This window comes from Mustela putorius, unplaced genomic scaffold (assembly GCF_011764305.1).
Source record: "Mustela putorius furo isolate JIRA1106 unplaced genomic scaffold, ASM1176430v1.1 tig00003834_pilon_pilon_pilon, whole genome shotgun sequence".
NCBI classification, from domain to species: domain Eukaryota; kingdom Metazoa; phylum Chordata; class Mammalia; order Carnivora; family Mustelidae; genus Mustela; species Mustela putorius.
The window spans coordinates 124,467,956-124,488,531 of NW_025421987.1; positions in this window are offsets into that span (position 1 = coordinate 124,467,956).

Here is a 20,576-nt window from a genome sequence, read left to right on the forward strand (position 1 = left end):
ACCCACATGTGGAAAGGAGTTCATGGCTCAGAGACAGTGAAACAGAACAAAACAAAAAATGTCCCCTTTCTAGGAGACATCACCTTTTCCTTGTGGCAACATTTCACTTGGCCATTTTGAAAGATTCAGCCTCAGTTTGTAGTGTTTCAAAGCAATACGGAGAGAGTGATATTCCTTAAACTTACATGGAATTATAATTATAATTATTATTATTATTATTATTACAAATGGCCTTAAAACAGAGGGGAAGCATGATAAGAGCAAAATAGAATTCAACTCTTTAGCTAAGAAATTTCTTCCAAATGAAATTTCAGATTTTATTTTTATCCTGAAAAGTCCTACTCCCCAAGAAGCCCCTTTGTGAGCAAAAACACTTTTCCCTAAGACTTATCACTAAGGCTGGTTTACTTCTACTCATCAGCTCTTTTGTTATCGGGAAAAAAACCCCCAAAATACAGCCTAGGTAAAGGGCTGGTCTCTGGAGTATGACATACCACCACTGTGATCTCAGGCAGATGACTTCCCTTCTCTGACCCTCAGTGTCCACACCTAGCAAATCAGGCAATAATGTTTATTTCTCATGGTGAGGAGTTGAATGAGGAAGCATATGTAAAGTTTCAGCTCAGTATTTTCTCCCCTTTTTTCTTCTATTGTAAAATGACTGAATATTGGTTCACTGTCATTTCTCTATGATTTTTTCCAACTTTATAGTTCTATGGTAGTTGATTCACATCATTAGAAATGTGTTTTATATTCAGTTGGCTTCGCTGTTGAGTTTCCTGTAAAATTTTCATAGGTAGTGGGGAATAGGGCAAATAGGAAAGATGGCAAGGGGGAAATACCGTAGTGTGTGCTCATGTGCGAAGCTGAGCTCTGCTGCTTGTAGGCTGAATTAAGGAAAGCTGCACGGTCACCATTGGCACAGAAACTTTTAAAGTCACTCTGTAACTTCTAGCTAAGTAGATGTTTCTCAAGAATGCCAGTTGGAAAGAGTGATGGAAAGCTGTGAGGGACACAGTAAAAAAGATACTGCACGTTTTAGAGAAAAAAGGTCCTTCATTAAACTATTTGTTTAATCAGTGAGCACTTTAGCAAACATACCATGTACCTTACATGGTGCATATTTTCAAAAACACAGGATAGAAACATTTTAACCCCTTTTGCAGTTAAGAAAACTGAGACTCTAAATGTTCAGTCAGCTAGTAAGCAATTACCTCAGGATTCTAACCCAGTGTGGGGTCCAAATACTGTCCTTTTTACAAGTTGAATGCCAAAGATATATGAACCAGGATATATAACATTAGTCAGTTTAAGCAAATATAGGGAATGTGTTCATTTCATGAGCAAGTCATCGGAAAGAATAAGAAGAACCAGCTCTAATGGATACACACACAGTTGGGTTGCCCTATGCCTTCCCTCCTACTAGCCCTCCACCCCGACTCCCACCTGTGCGGTCACTTCCACCTCTTGTCTGTTTCCCAGGGAATGTTAATTTCTTCTCTGCATCATCTTTTCCCAGGTCTGAACCCATGGCCACAAGCAGCTTCAGTGCTGTATATTACAACCCACCTGGCAAGGGAAATAAGGGTCTCCTCTGCCTTCTTAAAGACAAACTATTTAAGAAAGAACCCTTATTGTTTTGGTTCAGTTGCATATCCATATCTGAAACAATAGGATGGCACCTGGATATAGTTCCAATGACTAGGTCACACACTTACACGTATTACCAGGGGTCTGCAGCTTGGGAATTGGAAACCCCCTACAGAATCACAACCATGGAGGAGAAGCAGCTACTCCCCCCACCCCCCCCCAAAAAAAAAGAAAAGAAAGGAATTGTTGTTTGGGCCAGATAAAGAAACAAATGACCACTCTCTAAGTAAGGAAAAACCCCGGAATTTGGAGGTGGGTAGAAATAAGTTTTAACTCTATTCTGCTCCTTCTTGAATGTATGACATTAAATTTTAGTCAAGGTGGTAAGTGAGCTACAAAGTAACAAATCCAAGAACAATCAGTGCTAAATAACTAATTGCTAAATGAAAGAATGATAAAGTGCTAAGTAAATGCAGGTCCTCATATCAATATAACTTTGATCTGTGGTGTAAAGTTTTCCTTATCAAGGCTTATGATTTTATAACTACCCACCACCCCCATCCCACTCTCTGGCCATTTTCCCCAGACACTGTGTTTAAATAGACTCTAACCTCAGAGAAAACAAGGATGGCATTTTCTGCATCTTTTGTGTCCTCAGAACACCTGGCAAAGGTCTAGGCACAGACCTGTGTTAATAGCACTTTCTTAAGAAGTACTTTTTAACTTATGTCATTGAAAATATTTATAGACTTACCACATTAGGAGTCCATACTCAACTTGAGCATTGGTTGTGCTCTAGATGTTCTAGATCCTGGGCAAAAAAGTATTTCTGAGTATAGGCAGTCAGAGTGTTAACGTTCACTTCTGTCTAAAATGTGCAAATAAGTGACATTTTATCAATTTTTCTGGCCTAAAGTTACAAGGTTATGTTAAATCGTTTTCACATTCGATAACAGTGTTGCCTTGAAAAGGAGGAATATTATGGATGTTAAGCCCTTGCAACACACTCTGCATTATGAATTCCCATTATTTAATTTTGTTCTTCTCATGATCATTTTTCATGCATTTCCATTTATTAATTATGTTCACACTGATGTTCTGAAATCACCTCAGCCAAGCTCATTATATACTTTGATGGAAAGGCACTTAAATCTAAATGACAATTTACATTTACCTTTCTAAAATAGATTTGTAATGATGTTGAAGACTTTTCCCTAAATAGGTGCTTATTTTGAAATTCTAATTGAATTTTATATTTTGTCCCACAAAAAATAAGCACAGCATTATTTTGGCTGAAATTACAGTGTCTCTTGCCCAATTATTCATGGCTTTGAAACACAAGCTGCTCTTTCTTGTCCTTGTCCTTTTGTCATCCGGTTGAAAACCCTCTTCCACAAATGTTATGAACTGTGGGTGAATACGGAAGAGACATAGGCAGTCTGAGGATACCTAAGGCTTATGTGTATTGTGTGTGGAGAAGGTCAAGGGTCGAAGGTGCTAGAACACTAATTTGGATGTCAACATTTATTTTGTATGGTAATGGAAGGCATGAATTTGCTAACTTGCATTGCTGATCAAACTCCAGTTGGCTTGAGTTCCTTTTCTTCTGATGACTTTTCAGTAAATCTTTTGAAGAGCTTTCTGTTATTCTAGAATACATTCTAAATTGCTAAAGTTTGCCCTGAAGGAGCTGTCGATTTTAGCCTCCCTCTGTCTCTGGGGACTTAGTCACTCTCGCCACGCCCCAGACACGCCCCAGACACGCCCCAGACACGCCCCAGACACGCCCCAGCCACATTCTCCTTCAGTTGCTCTGATGAATGCGCCATGTTTCCTGCTACTTCATACAAAATGTGTTCCTGTATCTATTCTTCCTCCCTACAGTGCTCTCTCCTTGCTCTCCTTTCTTGGCTATTTCCCACCTGCTCATACATTCGTGCTTAAATATTATTTCCTCCAGACATCCTAGACCAAGTGAGAATTTTCAAAGAGCCAGCGTTTTAGTTTTAAATTTCTAAACTTAACCTTTATCATTGCTCCATAGTAATGAACAATTTTTTCTCAAGACTAGCGGGGACCAAGAAGAAAGAGCAGAAAAACAGGAACATGTGGATTCCTTAAATGCTTTTTGTGTCCTTTTCCCAGTTCTAGTTGCCCAGAGAACGAAGTCAAGGAAATAGGAACCGAAAAGGAACCAAAAGATGGAGCCTGCCAAAGATGAGCCAACAAATTCAATGGCTTTCTTGGGCTATTCTGTGAGTAAGATGAATAAGGTGCTCAGGAACCCACAGAGAGGAAGTGGTCCGAGAAATAACTCCATCCAGGCAAATGATAGTCCTGCCCGTCCGTGGAGTCTCCCCGGGCAGCTCTGAGCCCTGGATTCCTTACTGTCAGCAATGGTGCCTCTGAGAGCACTCTCAGTCTCTTACGTATGCTTAGCATTTTTAGCCCATGTTCTTATCTGTTTTTTATTTTATTTTTAAAGAATTTTATTTATTTATTCGAGAGGGAGATAATAAGAGAGAGCACAGAAAGAGAGTGAGGGGGAGAAGCAGACTCCCCACTGAGTAGGGAGCCAGATGTGGGACTTGATCCAGGACCCTGAGATGGTGACTTGAGCTGAAGGCAGACCCTTAGCTGACTAAGCCACCCAGACGCCCTCTCTCTCTCTTTTTCTTTTTTATTTTTTAAGATTTTTTTAAATCTATTTGAGAGAGAGAGATCTGTCTTTATTTTAAATAGTTTACAGAAGTGAAGAGCGTGTGTGCGTGTGTGTATATTCCGATGACTCTAAATACACTTCAGCCTTAGAGTTTTCATATACAGTATTCCATGTTCGCAAATGACATTTTCCTACTGCTTCTGAAACATAATGGGTGAGACCCCCCGAGCCCTGTGAGTAGATAAGAGGAGAGGAGAACTCTGCTGTGTTGAAGACTGACCTCAAGCTACAATTTCCTATCTACCATTCATCCCCTACTTTCCTTATTGGCAACATCCCAGCAATTAATTATTTTTTTAAATTATTTGACGTCTCCTCCCAGTCGTCTGTGTACTTCGTGATGTTTGGTACTGTCTTTTTTCTTCATTGCTCGAAGAAAGTTCAGTTCCTTCATTGAACATAGCAGATACTGGGCAAGTATTTACCAATTGAGCAAATGAGAGACTCAGGTGAGAAGAGGAGAAGGAGACCACAAAAGCAGATTCTAATTTTGTGTTTCCATGCCAGCTCTGGGCCTCAACATTCTGTGCTCCGGGAAAGGCCTCTTACTTTCTTCTTTGCTCCTCATGTTCGAATGTGAGTTTTAATTCCCTTATCATGTACTTATTTAAATGCTCTATCACTGAAAGAAATAAATCACTCATTTTTGTGACTGTGGAGGAACCACTTTATAATTGTTCCTAGTTTTCACATTTGGTTAAATCTTACTGAAATCTATAGGGATACAAGATCTTTCAGAACAAGTTCTAAAATCTTGGTTGTTGACGTTGTTTCTCATACCCAGGTCAGAAAAGTTGATTGTGAGTCATCATTATTTTATTTGCATATAGTGAAAGAGTCATTCCATACATATTTCAAATAATACAGTGGCCAGGTACTTCTTTGAAATGAAGAGTAAAAGGTAAATACTGTCTTGCCCTAGAAAAATTACATATGACCACAGAGATTCACTTAATGAGTCCACAGACTACACAGTTGGGTTTCCTTTCAAGATGAGGAAAAGAAAAACAAAGTGAGAAAACAGCATATTACAGAAAACTTCTGATTAGCTGGTGACAGAGAATAATATCATATCACTGGGCTTATTCTGAGTTAAGCTAGTCTGAAACTGCGAAAAAGGTAGTTAAAAGCATCCAAATGAGTTGCCAAGAGACACTCTAATAGAGGTCTAAAAATTAAGCACAGGAGATGGGTGAGCTGTGTGAGAGGCAGTGTTCATTCTAGTTGACTGATCCATATTAGAAGAAGTGCTGTGTGTGAGTGGACAAGGAAGGATCCAGACAGGGGCCAAGAAAGGGCTGTGGGTCACCTCCCACTCTCCCCCTTCGGTGGGCAACTTTGTGGAGTGCACAAACCATACAACCAGAAGCTGTGGCCTGGCTTCCAGTTTTAGCAAGATACGAAACAAGTGGACAAAGGTTGATGGGAAAGATCCCTGTTGTACCCTGGTACAGTCTTTACACATTTATTTTCTTTTAATTAGCATGACAGGCACTTTAACAGAATGAACAAAGACTCAGGCTTTGACATGAGAGAAAACTGCAGGATAAATCCCAAGTTTATCCCCCAAGAGTTCAGAGACCTTTTACACTCCTCTCTGAACCTGTATCACTTTATTTTTTTAATTATTATTTTTCTTTTTTTTTTAAGATTTTATTTATTTATTTGACAGAGAGAAACACAGCAAGAGAGGAAACACAAGCAGGGGGAGTGGGAGAGGGAGAAGAAGGCTCGCTGCTGAACAGGGAACCAGAAGTGGGACTTGATCCCAGGACCCTGGGGTCATGACCTGAGCTGAAGGCAGACACTTAAGGACTGAGTCACCTAAGTAACCCTAGTCTGGATCACTTTAACTACAATATTGAAAGGATAGTATCTTCCTTAGTAATTTGTTGTAAGGACTAAATAAAATGGGGTCTACATTGTGTCTAGAACACTTTTTGGTATATAGTAGGTGCTCCATAAATCGTTTTGCTGCTGTATTATTTAGGGTTTTGGTTTTTTTTGTTTTGTTTTGTTTTTAGGGTAGGATTTCATTGGGAGCCTTGTTTAAGGGAAGGATGCTTATCTTGATCTGAGTAAAAAAACAAAGATTGTCTTGTTCTGGGCCACCATAACAATTGCTGGCAATATATCAACATGTCAAATTAAGCTAAAACATTTTCTTAAATATTTAACTATGAACAAATAACAATGACAATTGAATGAATTGGAGCTCTTGGCTGATCTCTGACAATACCAAAAGGTATAACAAATTGTCCTTATTCATGAAGTGACCTAGATACCAATGGATCATAAAAATGCAAAATAGGCTCATTTCTAGGAAAGGATATAGTCTATGCCCACAGAGGTGTCCACTTGGCTTACACAACCGAGCCAGTGTTATGACTGCTTTTGTTCAAAAATATATATCATACGGGGCGCCTGGGTGGCTCAGTGGGTTAAAGCCTCTGCCTTCAGCTCAGGTGATGATCCCAGGGTCCTGGGATCGAGCCCCACTTTGGGATCTCTGCTCAGCCTAGCAGGGAGCCTTCTTCCCCCTCATTCTTTCTCTGTGTGCTGCTCTGCCTACTTGTGATCTCTCTCTCTCTGTGTCAAATAAATAAAATATTTAAAATATATACATATATATATCATAAAAATAAATAAAAATGTATTTAATCATATCCTCATTTTTTTCTATGACTTAAAGAAGTTTGTTTCTCTCTTTCTCTCTCTCTCTCTCTCATACACACACACACACGCATGCACACACACACTGCTTGTGTGAAGAGAGCAGAGCACACCCATTGCAGAGGTGAGAGGATGTGGGGTTGGTACTTGATATTTCAGTCCAAGCTTCCCAAGTAGTGATTTTGCACATGGATTTCAAAAAATAATCAAATTAATTAATTAATCAAAACTCTATTTGTTCCTCTGCATCAGTATTGATTTCACCTACACTCACCAAATTTATATTCAGTCTCTTTAATTGCCTCCGTCCTACTGCTTCTCCTTTCCCTGGGCTAAGGGGCACCCATGGGTCTTCATATCACAGATACACTCAGCCTTGTCCTTTGAAATAAGATGTCTCTGAAACTCAGATACAAAGAAGCAGGAATTAGGCTCATTCTTTTCCTACCTTTGTTTCTCATCAGACTGCCTCCTGACATTCTTTTGTTGACCCTTGTGTTTAATTTACATTTGTTGGATAAGCAAGTGATGATTGCATTCCATTTAGTTCTCCGAAAATGGATAAATTACCTCATTCTTGGCATGGCATTTTAGACTACAAAAATTAAATGGCAACTCAGATCTTTAGCAGCAAGTTAGAAAGCTAATATTAAAATGGTATGAGAGATCAACATCGAATGTCTTATTCAAAGACACAGAAAAAATAAATAACAAATGTAATAAAGGTTAACATTTGCAGAAACATGAGCAGAAAATAAACAGTAATTCTTGTCCTATTATTGAAATGATGTTGTTAGTCAGAAATTATTTCAAAATTTAAAAATTTGAAAAGACAATGCCAGATAAAGATTTGAAATAATGATGACCCATGACCATGTCAGGTGGGGACTATGTGGTGTGATTTCGCAGAACGGGCATAATTAATGAGACCCACAGGTAAAGTATACAGTCTGAGTCCTTTAGATAACATCCTGCACCAGAGCTCAGTCACCTTTAAGACACGTTCATCTCATCTTAGTAAATCCTGATCAAGATCTTAATCATTTTGGAAATCCAACACTAGTCTTCCAAGTCACCACCAGCAAAATAAAATAAGATAAAACACAAAATAAAATAAAATTTGAAGGCTTTTGAATAAAGTTTGCTTTGAACATAATTCTAGCCAATATTAAATACCCTTGCTTCCCATTACTAAAGAATAGACCAAAAAAAAAAGCAACCCAATTTCCAAGTCATACACTGGCTACCACATCCATATCAAAGTCAGCTGTTTGTTTGTTTATTTTCTAGTTGCTGGGCCTTTTAATTACCTCAGTGGTCTCTAGGAAACCCGCCAGGCATCCAGCCCCCACAGCACTGCCATCCATTCACCCCTCTCCCTGCAGAACAAAGCCATCTACATGGAAAACACGGCATTGCGCAGTAACATGCTTGGGAAATAAGTGTGCTCTGCAGAGTCTCTTAATCCTTTATTCACTTCAAAATCATGACATGTTATGGCCTCCCTCGAGAGACAACTCCAATTATTTTCACAGTTTATCTAGGTTTCTGGAAAAACCTGTTTGAAAGTTGCCTCCTTATCCCCTCTCCCCTGACGGTAGGCTTACTAAGGAATGCCTATTGCCTTTACATTTTTATTTCTGAGGAAAAACTGCTCACTGGACGTTTGTTTTCCACATGGCTCCCCGAGAGAGACACATACAAACAGGAAGACTGTAAAATAGAAAAGGATAAATTGGGACACCAAGATAAACATGTACTTCAGTTCTGAGGTCCTGACCTATTTTTAAAAGCTAAGGGAAGAACAAGATCTGTTCCTCCTCCTAAGAAATGCCATGGGAATTCTCGAAGTGCTGTAGTAACATAGAGCATAAAGTAGCTCTCCCTATTCCTGGAAGGGAAGTTCAGCTTTTTGAATTTCCAAAAGAAATGACTGTCACTCTTTCCCTTTCAGCAACTCTCTCTGTTTGGTAGCTCAGTGATGGCAGCTGTCAGAGCTTGGACTCAAACACTAGTATAAGCACTAAATATCCAAGATTCCTTAATTTTCAGAGTTTTCAGTTCAGAATGTTTTGGGAAAAAAGTCAAAAAACAAATAAACAAAAAACCCAGAGTTTGAAAGATCAAGTGTCCATTGCCTGATTATATAGAATGGCGTCTTTTGGGGAACAGAAACTGGGAATCACTGGGAACATGATTTCATCATCCTGATGGGAATACAATGAAATTTATTCCAAAGAACACGTTGAACTGGAAACCTGTCAATTATAGTCAATCCCAGATTACCCATGAACACTACGGACAGAGAGGACAGAGCCAATGAGATTCCAGGATTATCTGAAACCACCTTTTGCTCCTTTCTTCTTACTCCCCATGTTCCTTCCTACCACAGGTTCTTTGAATATGCTGTTCCCTATTGCATACAATAAAGCAGTATCCAAGTTTGCCTTTTCCTTATTTCTGTTCTTGTACCTGTGTTTAAGTATAATCCAAAGGATTGAGTCAGCAGAAGGGACCTTTACAAATTCAACAACTATTTATGTGGCCAACAACGGGCAGTACTTTCTTGGCATTTGTATAGGAATGAATAAGGTAAAGGCTTTGCAGTCAGCAAAGGAGACACAGCCATGATCCTTATTCTAGCTGGGTCAGCGCTCTGGCAGAGGCACGAATGGTATGGGAAGTGACATAACATGGCGGCTAAGAACTGGTGTTCTGGAGCGACACTGCCTGAGTTTAGTGCTACTCGGTCACTTCCTAGCTGTGTGACCTCAGACAAGTTATCTACTCTCTCTGGGTCTCAGTGTCGTCACCTAAAAAATGCAGTTGATGTTAATATGGTATCTACCTCAAATGGTTGCTTTAGTGATTAAATAAAGTATAAAATGTGCTTAGAAGAGCGTCTGCATGGAATAGGGTTTGTTTTTATTAGCAGCGCTATAGGAGTTCAGAGGAGTATGTGACTAAATCTACACAGAGACTTTTCAGGAGACCTAGCATCAGACCTGCATTTTTAAGAGCACACCAGCTTAGAAAGCATCAGCTTCTCTTTCAAACATGCTGACAACACCGGAAAGCGTTTCCAGATTGCAGAGAGCGGACTCAGGACAGCTAGGTAGGTTCTAAGTCTCAAACTCATACTCTTGGCCTTGAGTTCTTTTTCTAACTCTTTGAAGAATTCATTCTTTTCTATTTTGAACAAATGTCACAAAACCATGTCAGAATTCCCTCACGAATGATTCTCGTTCTGGAGAGAGTATTTTCAACCACAATAACCAAAGTTATTGCACGGTGAGACATCTGGAATGTGTGTCCAAAATTTCCCTGGACTCCAGCTGGGCTTCAAAGGAAAGGAAGCTGATGACCTAACGCTGCTTGGGACATTCTGAAAGAGGCCACTTGGTCAAACTAGTTGGAGACACTTGCTGAGAACGAAATGGATCTGGCTGAAGTTGCCATTATAACTCCCTCCGTAGACTCTATCTCAGACCATCAACTAATAATTGTAACTGACTTCTGGTCACATCCAACCAAAAAGTTATACCCTGTGTATCAAAAAGAAGACAAACCTCAGATTGGTGAGTTCTTTTTTCCTGGACAGTATCCGTGCCATATGATACGTGAAAGGTTAAAAAAAAAAAAACATTCTGAAGGTTGGAGCTGCGTTAAGTTTCTGTAGAATGTAAACATGACAAAATAAACTGAAAACTCCTAATGTTTAAAGTGTTAAACTTACATTGGGATTTAAAGAAATTGAAACTATATGTATGCTTTGTTTGGCATAAAAAGCAGCCTTGATAAGAGGGGGAATGGCGTAAAGTGATCCGGCCGGGGACGAGAGAATAAATGGGAACCCAGTGTAGTTCCCTATAGAAATATTCAAAATCAGAGTGCCTGGGTGGCTCAGTCATTAAGAGTCTGCCTTTAGCTCAGGTCATGATCCCGGGGTTCTGAGATCGAGCCCCGCATCAGGCTCCCTGCTCAGCAGGAAACTTGCTTCTCCCTTTCCCACCGCCACCCCCCCACTTGTGTTCCCTCTCTCGCTTTGTCTCTCTCTGTCAAATAAATAAATAAAATCTTTAAAAAAAGAAACATTAAAAATCAAAGCAATACTGTGCACTTTTTATATTCCCATAAGCTGATAGCCTTTGAAATTATTTCTGTACATTTATGAACTCTCCCAAATACCACTTAAAATGTTTAAAAAGACTAATTAAAATGTGGCCCTGGGCCATAGAAGTGCATTAATTGTTTTGTGATAAAAGAAATAAATAAAAGGAATTTTGGTTAGTTTCAAGTGAATGAAGACCTTTGACAAGATAGCAAGCGGTCAACCAAGAGATTCATTTATTTTTCGTTCACTCAAGAAGCACACTCATTGAGGGCCCAGTATATGGTAGGGTTGGTTTTTTTTTTTTTAAATGTAAGGTAAATTTTTTAAAAAGATTTTATCTTAAAGAGAGAGAGAAAAGGAGCTCACATAAGCACAAACAGGAGGAAAGCAGAGGGGGGGGGTAGAGGGGAAGGGAAAGAATCTCAAACAGACTTCCCACTGAGCACAGAGCAGGACATGGGCCTTGATCACATGATCCTGAGATCACAACATGAGCCAACATGAAGTGTCAGTTGCTTGACCAACTGAGCTACCCGGGGGTAAGGCAGATTTCTTTCAGTCCTCAGGGAGTGTGCCAGGAGACAGATGAGAAATTGGTGGATGTGACCCAGCTTAGGAAATGCCAAACGGAGGCAGGTGCTAACTGGAGGCACCTAACTCAACTCAGGTGGGGCAGAAAGGGGATGTGAAAAAAGTCCCGGAGAAGGCAATTCTGAGCTCCTACTCGGCTTGATGGTTGAGGCAGCATCAGCAGAGGGGGTCTTGGGAATGGTGTCCAGGCATGAGGAAAAGCAAAGGAGCCAAGTCCCAGAGCAGTGATTCCAGTACACATTCCAGAAAGAAACAGTTACTTCTGCTGAGAGAAGTCTGGAAATGCAGTATTAAATGCAGGGCGAGGTCAGGAGGTTGGAATTCTAGATCTAGCCTGGGGCCAGGTCTATAATCACTTTAGGAATGTAGATTCCATCCTTCAGGACTAAGAGAGCTGTGGAAGAGGCAGGGAAATGACAGGAAGAAATGAGAAAGATCTCTCTGGGCACAGTGAAAAAAGAATTAGAGAACAGGACATGGAGAGGAAAAACAGTAGGACTTCATTTTTTTTTTTTTTACTTTAATTAAAAGACTATTTTTTTCCCTTTGAAATAATGATATATTCACTATTAGCAGCAAAAATATTAGACAGAACCGATGTATCCTTAACCCAGCTTTTCCTAATAGCAACAACTTACTGAACTATAATATAGTATCAAACCAGGAAACTGTCATTGCACAAGACTGTTAACTAGATACAGACTTTACTCAAATTTTGTCAACTTTTGCATATCTGTAGTTTTATGAATTTTTATCACATATATAGATTCATATAATGGCCACCACAATTAAGATGAAATCTGAGTGAGTTTTGGTAAGGACTTGGGCAACAAAAAATGAAGAATAGGGGAGAGATTCAAAAACTAGTTAGAAGAAAAACTCTAATAGTTAAGAGCGTGGATTCTAGAGCCAGACTGCCTGAAGGCAGCATCCCAGCTCTAGCACTTTCTAGCTTTGTGACTTGGGACACTATGTTTCAGTTCTCTTGTCTGCAAAATGAAGATAATTGTAGTGATTTCTAGAAATATAATGAGAAGTAAGTTAGTGTTTGTAACAAGCATATGGTAAGGGCTATGAATATGTTATCCATTACTGGTAAGTAGAATCTAGAGATGGATGGGATGTGGAGGTAAAGAAAAAGTCAAGAAAAAAACAGAACATGGGGGGCGCCTGGGTGGCTCAGTGGGTTGAGCCGCTGCCTTTGGCTCAGGTCATGATCCCAGGGTCCTGGGATCGAGTCCCGCATCGGGCTCTCTGCTCAGCAGGGAGCCTGCTTCCTTCTCTCTCTCTCTGCCTGCCTCTCAGTGTACTTGTAATTTCTCTCTGTCAAATAAATAAATAAAATCTTTAAAAAAAAAAAAAAAAGAACATGGGCTTAGGTTACCTGGTAAATGGCATTGGTATCCACTGAGATAGAAGGATAGATTGGGGAAGAGTGGAGCAGGTAAAATTTGAAGTGTCTTTTTTATTTAAGTAATGAAATACAAGAGTGAGTTCAGTATTCATTATAGAGCTGAGGTTTAGTATAACGTTTGTTTCAAATTTTTATTCCCTACGAAGTATAGCATGAAGATCATCTAGAAAGAAATATAGCTTTCCTTCTGTAATAAGTGCTTTTTATATATACAAATATATATTTAAATTTAAATAATTTCTATAATATTTACTATTGTATAACTATATGTTATACAATAGTATATATTGTATGTTATTGTATATATTGTATGTTAAATATATGTTAATATATTTAATACATTATAATATATTACATATTATAATTTATATTTATTTATTTATATATTCATATATATTATATAAATATAAATTTATATTTATAAATATAAATATTATGTATATTTATATATCTATGCAGAGAATTCTCATCAAAATAAAAATTGGAAACTAAATGTCCAAGAAAATGATCATTTGCTGAAAAAAATAGGGTACAGCAATGTACTAGAATATTATACAACTATTAAAAATAATGATAATATATGTATATTTACTAACTAGAAATGATGCCATAAAATATTCAGTAGAAGAAACAAGTATAAAAAATATAGTATTGGTCTAATTTTCATAAAATAGCATGACTATATAAATGTGAGTGGGCATGGAAAGATGTGTGTATATGGGTGTACATGTAGCTGGAGAAAGATGTTTGAAAGGATATATGTCACATTCCAGAAAATGGAGACTATTTCTGAATGATGGGACCATGCCTCCTTTTTATTTTCATCTTTACTTTATATTGTTTCTATAACCTCCCATACATGTTATTTATAATTGGATTTTTTTGGAAACATGAGGTATCTCCTCTTATGCAGAAGTCAATATGTATTTTCTTCGGCAACATGGGAACATTTTTCCCACAGTTGTTTTATAGAGCGGGAAAGACATTTGAATATATAATATGTTCAGAAATATCTTGTATGGGTTAAGGATGTTGAACCCAAGGCCTTATATGTGTCATAATTAGGGAAGTAGCACTCATATTAGTTTTCTATGGTTGCTGTAAAAAATGAACACAAACCCAGTGGCTTTAAACAATAGAAACTTATTCTTTCATGGTTTTGTATATCAGAAGCCCAAAGTCACTATCTCTGGGCTGAATTCAAGGAGCTACACTCCCTCCTAAAGTTATAGAGGGGCATTTGTTTCTTGCCTCTTCCAGCTTCTGGTGGTCACCAGCATTCCTTGGCTTGTGGCCATCTTCTTCCTTATAAGTTCATATCACCCTACAGTAAAAATCTCCCCCTCCCTCTCTCTCATATGGATATTTTGATTACATTTAGAGTCCACCAAGATAATCCAGGATACTCTCCCCATCTCAAGGTCATTAACTTAATTCCAGCTGCAGAGACTCTTTCTTAATATAAAGTAACTTTTTCAGATATCAAGGATAAGAACCTGATATCTCAGGGACACATTTTTTTATCCTACCACAATATGCTATCCTAAAAATAAGAATCCCTGGATTTAACATATATTGATTAATATTAACCAAAATGAGATCTTGTTGCCACCACCGTGCTGATATGGTCTATGAGCTAGCCTAAATGTTTAATGCAAAAGGACAAATCTGCCACCTGATTTATAAACCCAGTGCTTCTAGTGTCCAAGAGAGGCTTCAACCTCTTCCCTTTTCTGAGATCCCGAGTTTATTAAAAAATTAGGAAATTCCAAACAGGGGCCACTGGATGGTTCAGTTGGTTAAGCGTCTGCCTTCGGCTCAGGTGATGATCCCAGGGACTTGGGATGCTCTGCAGGGAGTCGACTCTCGCTCTGCCCCACTCCCCCTCATTCTTTCAATCTTCATCATTCTCTCTCTCTCAAATAAATAAAAAAACTTTTTTAAAAAGAAAGAAATAATGGAAATCCTGGGGCACCTGGGTAGCTTAGTTGATTAAATGTCTGACTCTTGGTTTCTGCTCAGGTCATAATTTCAGGGTCATGAGATCATGCCCCACACTGGGCTGTGCACTCAGTGGACAGACTGCTTGGGTTCTCTCTCCCTCTCCCTCTGCCCCTCCCCCTGCTCTCTCAAATAGATAAGTAAATCTTAAAAAAAAAAGAAAAAGAAATCCCAAATAGCTTTAGAAAAAATGGTATATAGTACCTATATTGCCTGATCCTCCTAAGAAGTTCTGCTAGGAGGTCTATATTTTTGGAATTGACCATCCAGCTTTCATACCATCATCTTACTCATAACCCAGTACAGTGAGCATTTTCTTTTTGGTCCATTTAATGTCATCCATAGCCAAGGCTGTCATGCTGTCATATCAGACCATAACTAACCTGGCCATTGTGCATCTCCAAGATGCCACAGCTGTCTAGCGTCTGGGAGAGGAAACCATAAACGGGTGAAACTGTGTCCAAGGAGTCCTAAATATAAAGCTGAATGAATACAACAGGAAGCTGAAGATAAGCCAGACCTAGGACAGATGAGAAAGGGACAGAGTATGTATGAGGTCTAGGCTGTTACAGAAACTAAGTTCAAGCCAACAGAAAGTTCAACCTGGATGTTCGAGCAGAGCTGTCAGCTCAGGATGTGAGGTTAAGAGGCAGAACCTGGAGAAAGTCCCCGGAGCTGGAATATTGAACATTTTTTACTTTATACCCATCACCGTGGCTCAGTGCTTTCCATTCATTCTATCACGCAACCTTAAACGACCTTGCAAGAAAGACATGATGATCTTTATATTACAGATGATGGAACTGAAGCTAAGAGAGGTAAAGTAAACTTTTCAAAGTTATCTTGGGACAGAGACTAACCCGCGAGTGGAGAGGGAGATGTTTGGGAGAGCCAAGTTGGCTCCAGTAATTAGAATACTCTTAATTCCTTTCCCTGGGCCTCCCTAAATTTATGTTCAAATTACTACCCAGTCATGCAAAATGGGTGATAATTGGCCATCACATGGTTGGGAGAAAAGCAAATACGTGACAAATTAGCTAATTTTGTATCTGAGAATAGAAACAGGCTCTAATTGTGAGCTGTCTAGGTTTGTCCTGGCTCTTTGTCTCCATAGCCACAAACTCTACTTTCCAACTCTTAACCCAAAGGAATCCTATGCACCACTGCCCTATGGTTTCCCTGCCAATAAAGCTGTAGTGTGTCAGGTCACCGAGTGTGTCCCAGAGTGTGTCCCCTCCTCTGAACATTTGTTTGATCTCCCCAAGGCTCTACCCTCTTTGGTTTTCTCAAGTTTCTGACCTGAAATGGTTCTCTCATCCACGCCAACCCCAACTCTCCCAGGTAGGATTCTACTCCCTCCTCCTAAGCCTCAGGACCCCATGTTCAGCTCTGCCCTGTTGTAATCACCCACACCAGCAACCTAGTCCTTCTTGAGGAAGGGAACACCTCCAAGAACTACCATGGTAGAAAATAGCCCCCACCTCTTTTCCAAAGCAATAGAAAACTCTGTACCCATTGGTCTGTCTCTGCCAGCACATAGGAACTAATTTCTACAACCCTGTTGATGGATAGCAAAAGCAAGGGATATTTTAAAAGGTCACATCCAAATTTAAATGGGCTGAAAGTAAGAATGATTCCAAAAGCCTGACCAAGAGCATAGATAATGAAGAGGATAGAGGATAATAAAGAGGATAGAAATGACAGGTGGGGGGAAAAAAAAAAAAGAAGAAGAAGAAAAAGAAATGGCAGGTGGGTCTCGAGGGGGCTCCTGGGCCACGGACAGAGGCTTTGTGTGCAGTATTCCAGGACAAGAATGTGCAATGGGGTGGGGATAGGTAAGGTCACTGTGCTGATTTGGACAATGAGAAATCTAGGGCCAAGACTAATGCAAAACTTCTTGTGTGACTTCATTCCTAGGTCTGTGGTCTGAGTCACGAAGTAGCCTTTCTGAATGCCAGGCTGCTGTTCATCTCTTGTTGGAGGTGAATGCAGTAAGCTTACAGAAACTCTTTATAGGAGCAGAATTGCTACTCCAGGCAAGTGCGTGATGAAGTGACACTTCCAGGAGGTGTATGTTGCAGGCTTTTTGCCAATCCCTGAAGTATTTTAGCTATAGTACATTCACTGGGGCCACAAGAATGTGTCTGGTTAAGGCCCATTAAAATAGAGGGAAAAAAATGAGAAACTAAGAATACCTGATCCTCTGAAGAATGCATTCAACAGACAGAACAGTCTATTGGAAGGAGAGTAGAGCCATTCAGAGCCACCTTTGTTAAATCCTTTTGCAGTGTCCTTGTTTTTAATGCAGCCGATGGATGCCATCACATCTTGTTTTTTATGTTTGTTGGCTTACAAGAAGCACGCCGGCTCACAGACAGCATGTCTAGTGGATATAATTTTGACCAGTCTGTCTTCTTTCTTCCTTAACACAAACCTGAAGGTTGACTTTTTGCCTTTCAAGTCCAGACATTTTTTAAGATGTTGTCATGCTGCTTGAGAATGTCCAGAGGAAACAGTTCCCCTGGGAGGCGTGCATGTCCTCCAGGCAGGGACGCAGAGCGGTCTCCTTGGAGCACTTGTCCTCTTTGATCGGCCGAGCACTTCTCCAGTTAGGAAGAGTGGGCAGAGGTCTGCGGCCACCACGGGAGCTCCCACTCCCTCGGAGCAGAGAAAAGGAAATGCTTTTCTCACAGAGATTGGGCTGAGAAGTCTCAATCCAATTTAGGTCGATGGCTGCCACTTTTCTGTCCTCTAAATGCTTCTTCAAAGACAAAAACTAGTCTTACGCTTCTGCCTGTAATTTCAAATTTAAAAGAACACCTGGCCCTTCTGCCGAGGTTGACTCAGACAGCTGGTACAGCCATCGAGAAGCCGAGCCAGGAGCTGGCGGGACTCCAGTGCTTGCTCCCTTCTCAGCACACTCCACACTTTCTGGGGGTAATCAGAATATCCCTACGAGTGAAGAACGGTCTGCACTTTCTTCACCCTTCTGAAGTGCTTACTGTGCTTCTACAAATGGCAAATAGAGGAGCAAGTACTTTGGAGAGTGTTCTGTGTTCCTAGATGTCTTAGGTGAAAGCCTTTCCTCATGTAATAATGGGATGGCGGCGTGGTTTTCCTGGCTTGGCCACCTCGCTGCTTCAGTCTCACAGGCACAGTTGTGATTTGGGATAAATACTCTCACCCTTGGATTTTGTCATTTAAACATAGCCCCTGAGCATTGCAAGGAATTCTGTTTGGAAAGAGTTCTTGATTCCTTTCACTTCCTGTTTTTCTAAAGTCAGAAACAACCAGTAATTAAAAGAAAAAAAAAAGTTTCAGTTTCTACTTAAGATGGAAATGATGGCTTCCTCAAATTCCTGCTTCAGAGAATGTTCTGTGAGATCAGCAGCCTGATGCATGCCAGTTTTTCCTGGGAGGTTTGAAGAGTGGAATACACTCTCTAGGACAATATCCAGGTTCCAGCATTTTGAGAAAAAAACATTTATTATATTTGAATTTTTAAAAAGATTTTTATTTATTTATTCATGAGAGATAAAGAGAGGGGGAGGCAGAGGGAGAAGCAGATTCCGTGGAGCAGGGACTGCAAAGCAGGACTCGCTCTTAGGACCCAAGGATCACTACCAGAGCTGAAGGCAGCTGCTTAACTGAGGAGCCACACAGGTGCCCCATACCAAGTTTAATTGTTATCTGTATTTCCATCTCGGTCCTCCCAATGGATGAAAACACCTCATAGAGCAGGACTGTTGGCTACTTGACTCATAGATCAGAAAATTACACAGAACCTAGGTTACTGCAGATGGGCACTAAAGTTACTACATAAAAATAGAGGGGAATTTTAGAAAATATCTCTGGGAATGTCTTATACATACACATTCTCTGGAAAGACAAAGGCAATTGGGATGCCTTAAATCAGGAGTCAGTCAGCTACAATCTGAGAATTGAATCCAGCAGCTATCTTTATTTTTAATAAAGTTTTATTGACACACAGCCACGTTCATTTGTTTACAAAATGTCTATGGCCACTTTCATACCACAACAGGGTTTGAGTGGTTGTGGCAGGGGCTGTATGGGCCACAAAGCCAAAGATATTTAACATCTGGCCCTTGATTTAGGAAAAAAGTGGCTAAGCCCTGACTGAAGTGGAAAAACAAATGCAGCACACAAGTAAGTAACAAGTAATTACTGAATGCTTGTCATGTGCTTAATATTATTGCAGGATTTGCAATAGATGCAGTGAGATGTATCTTACTTTTGTGAGTAACAGATACTTTAACCATTTGAGGGCATTGATTTTAGCAGCTGAGCCAGTAAAGAAGAGAAGGAATCATCCATGAGTTGGAGTGAAATGGAAGTTGTTGAGATGGGACAGCTGGTAAATCAAAGAGGGGGTGGGCAGAGGGGACAAAGCAAGTGTACAAGTAGAAATTACTTTGAAGGCAGCATTGACAACAGCAACCAAAAGAACACAACCATCCTCCAATCTTTCCCATCCCTGTTTTCCTGGAAGAATAGGGGGGAAGCATTGCATTCTGCATTTTCTGTATAAAGTTCCATAGAATGAAAACTGGAACAATTTTCCTTGGATATTGAATAAAAAATGATTTCAGAAGGGTGAAAAACCTGGTGACAGGTTGCAGAGTTTTGATCTCTACAGAATGTAGTTATAATCTTTTTTTAAAAGATTTTTATTTATTTATTTATTTGACAGACAGAAATCACAAGTAGGCAGAAAGAGAGATTGGAGGAAGCAGGCTCCCCGCCGAGCAGAAAGCCCAACGCGGGGCTCGATCCCAGGGTCCTGGGATCACGACCTGAGCCAAAGGCAGAGGCCCTAACCCACTGAGCCACCCAGATGCCCTAGTTATAATCTTTTTAAATTTTACTGAAGACCGACTATGAATCAAAGGGCCATGCTAAGTGCTTTATATGTTACTGAATTTAATTACAGTTTGTGTGGGAACCTTATTATTTCTGTTGTATAACATCAATATCTTCATAGAAACCTCCTAAGCCTCACAGTGTATGAGTCAGAGTAGGCCAGATTATGCTTCAGTAACAAACAGTTCTCACACCTCAATGGCTTAGCATGACATTTATTTATTTCCTTTTTACGTTACATGTTTACCATAGGTCAGCAGGGGTCACTGCCTTCTGTAGTAATTCAAGGAACCAAAGTGGTAGAGGGTCCATTTTGACCACCTTGCCGGGGCAAAAGAGCATTACAGCATCTCCTACTATCTACAATATGTCTTGTCCAGAAATGACACAAATCATTTTTCCTCACATTTCATTATCAGGATTGAAACCCACTTCTATCTGACTACAGAACCCATTATTGTTCTACCAGTGTTCATAGTTATACAATATGTCCATATTAATATAATACTGTGTCTCCTGGATCTTTTTCACCCAATCCCTAAATTTACACAGGCATATGCTGACATTTACTCACTTAAGAAATATTTATC